General features: G+C 46.5%; 1 pseudogene; it reads left to right on the top strand.

Moving 5' to 3' along the window:
- Positions 1-2,756: 2,756 nt before the first annotated feature.
- LOC124628665 (craniofacial development protein 2-like) lies at positions 2,757-4,186 on the top strand (annotated as a pseudogene).
- Positions 4,187-4,465: the final 279 nt, after the last annotated feature.

The raw sequence follows: 4,465 nt of genomic DNA, 5'->3' as shown, positions 1-4,465 counted from the left end.
CAGAAAAGGCCTATTTCACTTACACATAGAATCAGAACCCAGGCATTTCTAATAACCCAGAAAATAAAAACCCAGAGTTTTGAATTACACAGAGAATCAGAAACCAGGATTCTCATTTACCTTAGGTGGTCAGAAACCAGGATTCTCAATTACCTTAGGTGGTCAGAAACCAGGATTCTCAATTACCTTAGGTGGTCAGAAACCAGGATTTTCAATGACCTAGGGAAATAAAATGACGTAAACAACCGGGAGGGACCTTGGTCTTATCGTTATCCTGGGGGGGGGGGGGGGTTGGCAGTTCGACCCAGCCACCCTTATAACTGGCTCTCTTCATGGATCTTAAGGCTTTCCTTGCAAGACGAGAATCTTCACCATCTGAATCATGAGTAAGTTATATTTTTCTATTTTTCCTGTATTTCTCGTTTATAATTTATTTTCATATTTGCACTATATTTCTTATTTTATATATATTTATACTACTTGAAAAGCGGTTTACTGTACTTCCAACTTCTTAATATCATTACAGTTCTACTGTCCTGCATATCCTACTATTCTGTTTTTTATAGAGTTTCTCTATTACTATAACATATTATTAAAGTTATTCATGTGTGTGTATGAGGAAGAGAGAGTGTGTGCGTATGTTGTGTCTACTTGCCCGCCCTTGACTGTATGAGTGTGTGTGTGTGTGTTTTTAGCACTCCTCAGCTCGTACACTTCTTTCGACTTTTTGACTAACAACCCATAAAGATCTTTAAAGTGTTTCACCACTCTATCCACCTCTGACTAAAACCGCTTCTGTATGTCTAGGTGCCGGTGCCCGTCGTCAGTCCCCTCTCTCTCCGTTACTGGACCTGGATCTGGATCTGGATCTGGACACTCATTACCAGCTTGTGCATCTCACGGCTGATATCATGATGCTACTTAACTATCTTCGCAGCACCCCCCCTAAGAATAGAGACCCGGGGTTCCCCCCTCTTCTTCGGTACAGAATCTGCCCCACGAACGTGCGTGTTGACGCCTCTACACAGTCAGAACCAGAACCCCCCTCTAGCTTCCAATCCGAGGATGATGTTGTCTTCTCTGATCCGGGCCCCGACCATCCGTTCCTCTTCTCACCCACCAGTCCGCCCGACTCTCAGTGGTCCGTTCACTTCACCCACTCTGATTTCCCCATGTCCCCAGGACGCACCCCATTTTCTTCCCCCTCTTACTCTCCTCCAGACTACGCACCCACCCGTCCTGTGAATTACCAATAAAATTACATTTTTACTCATACTCAGTCTCCCTCGTGTTTATTTCATGTCATTTTTATCCACAACACTGCATCAACAAAGTGCACCGAGGCTGGGGTGCTAGTCAGGCATGGAGTTTATGGAAAAATGCTAACTTTATACCTTAACAGCAGCGTACCTGTCACTCATGTACTCCACTTTTAATCGAAGGTTCACATTTTAAATTCCTGTTGGAATCTTTCTGACCATTTTCATGTACAGTTTGTACAAGATTTACTTCCACTTATTCCTACTGATTATTGTGAAATGTTTAACAGAGGTACAGTATATTTTGAGATGTTTACATAACCTTTGAAAATAAATTGTTGGTTTTAACTTTGCTTTCTGTTTCTGTTGTAGACTTTTAGCTTATTTATTAAATGGTCTGGCAGACAGAAAATGGGAGTCAGAAACATTTGGTAGATTCAGTATTGAGCCATAAGTTTAAAAAAATAATAATTTTGCAGTGGCACAAAGCTCAGCAGAATTTTCTGCCATAAGTTTAATTTGCCCAAAGTTCTACCATTTTGCTGTAGCAATGATGTTGATTTGGGACATCTATCCATCCAGCCATCCATTTTCTGTACCGCGTATCCTACACAGGGTCGTGGGTGAGCATGGAGCCTATCCAAGGGGACTTGAGGCATAAGGCAGGGGACATCCCTGGATAGGGTGCCAAGCTGTTGCAGGGCACAATTGCACACACACTCACACCCATTCACACACTACGGTACATTTGGAAATGCCAATCAGCCTACAACACATGTCTTTGAATTGGGGGAAGAAACCACATCATAATAAGCAGGGAATGAGGTAGACTGGGAAATATAGAAGTTGCCTACTACTTATTTGTGGGGGTCTGGTTGAACACCGGTTTGTGAATGGAGGGCGGAGCCGGGGAAAGGTGAGTGGTAAGGATCTACACCTGTGCGGGATTTTGTAACAAGTGTTCTGTGTTTCAATGAGCAGGATAAAAGGGGGAGAGAGGACAGACACAGGAGAGGAACAGGAGAGCTGTGTGTCTAGATGTGTGCATAGTGAAATAAAATTCCTGAAAAAAGACAGAAATCGTGAAGGAAATAATTAACTGATTTTTGAGCCAGCCTTCCATCTCCTCATTTTCAGTCCACCCCTATGCAGAGATTTTTACTTAGTGTATTGTGTTCATGTATCCATAGAGATTAAAGCTGTTTATTTTTAAATCCACATTCATACCCAATCTTTTCTAAAATTCACTGTAAACAGATAACTCCGCCGACGCCGGTCCCAAGGCCGGGTGAAAAAGGAGGAGGGTTGGGCATCAGGCTAGCACCCTGATCCCGTAAAATCTATCTTGCTACGGAAACAACAAGCAAAAACCAGCGGTCTAAACAATACCGGCGCGATGACCCTGTTTCTCCCTTGATGACGGTGCAGGAGCAAAGCCGAAAGGTCGTCCAGCGCCCGATGCAAAACGGGATACTCGACGCCAATACGATCACATGAAATGGAACCTGGAACGTGCGAACGTTGTACCAGTGTGGGAGATAGGAGCAGCTTCTGCACGAATTCGACAATTACCGGCTTGACATTCTTGGTGTCAGCGAAATGAGGTGGACGGGTAATGGAAAAATGACAAGCGACGGGAAGATCGAACCGTATTCGGGAGCCAAAGAACATCATGTGCACGGCGTCGGGATGGTCCTGAGCAAAACCGCGGCACAGGCACTCGTTGGATGGAAACCGATCAGTGATTGCATCCTTACCGCCCGATTTCAGTCTCGCCATGCTAAAATTACTGTTATTCAAGTCTACGCGCCGACAAATGAGGCAGATGATGAAGAGAAGGACGCCTTCTACGACCAGCTGCAAGACACAATCACGGTTGTCCCCAACCATGACATAAAGATCCTCCTTGGCGACATGAATGAGCAACTCAGCAGCGACCGTCAGGGCTGGGAAAACATGATCGGACCTCATGGATCGGCAGCAGTAACGAATGATAATGGAGAGCGTCTCCTATCCCTATGCAATCTTAACAACCTTTGCATCGGGAATACATATTTCATTCACAAACGGATTCACAAAAAGACGTGGCGGTCACCAGATGGGGCCACTCACAATGAAATCGACTATGTATGCATCCATCGACGGTGGCGCTCGGCTTTTTACGTGATGTATGGGTTTTTCGCGGCGCCGACATCGGATCTGATCACCACTTGCTTGTGACCTCAATCCGACTAAAATTGAAAAGAGTGGCCGGACACAACACCGTTCGATCATTTGCCTCCGAGAAATTGAAGGACCGCGTGAACGCCGAGCACTTCCACATTGAACTCGCTAACCGATTCCAGATTCTTGACAACTCGGCCAGCATCGAAGAACAATGGGCACAGATCAAGGATGCTGCCATCGAGACGGCAGAGAGAACGATTGGTCGACGGCGTGGAATGCAGCGAGAACGGTGGATTCAGGACCGGACATGGTCGTTGCTCGATGAAAGACGGGTCAAGAAACGTCAGCGCGATCAAGCAAAGACCGAAGAGGAGCGAAATGAAGCATCGCAGGCGTACCGAGAACTTGACCGCAGGGTCAAGAGGAGTTGCCGAGCAGACAAGAAGGACTGGCTGGACCGGAAGGGCACTGAAGCACAAGTGGCTGTGGACCAGGGTGACAGCAGGACTCTGTTTCGTGTGGTCAGAGACCTCACTCGGGCCCGAAGCAGCTCCACTGGGCCGATAAGGGATACAACCGGCAGGATGCTAGTTAGCAAAGAAGAGCAGGACGCGCGTTGGGTGGAAAATTTCAAAAACACCCTAAACCAGCCGGCTCCCGTAGCCACGCACGACTTTACAGTCTTTCCTCCTCCCTATGAGCTGGAAGTGGACATGAGGTCCACATGGATGCTGAGGTCGCTGCAGCAATTCGTCATCTGAAAAACAACAAAGCACCTGGTCTTGACCAAATCTCGGCAGAAATGCTGAAAGCGGGTGGTGATGAAGTTATACGGGTGCTCACTACGCTGCTCAATGACTGCTGGCACATGGAACGTGTCCCAAATGACTGGAGACAGGGTGTCATCGTCAAATTACCTAAGAAAGGTAATCTCGCAAACTGTAACAATTGGAGAGGCATCACCCTTCTGTCTGTCCCAGGCAAGGTATTTTGTCTCGTCCTCCTCAAACGGATACTGCGAGCAGTCGATCAGGCTCTAC

Source organism: Ictalurus punctatus, chromosome 11 (genome assembly GCF_001660625.3).
Source record: "Ictalurus punctatus breed USDA103 chromosome 11, Coco_2.0, whole genome shotgun sequence".
Classification (NCBI taxonomy): domain Eukaryota; kingdom Metazoa; phylum Chordata; class Actinopteri; order Siluriformes; family Ictaluridae; genus Ictalurus; species Ictalurus punctatus.
This window is presented reverse-complemented; position numbering and strand designations above follow the sequence as displayed.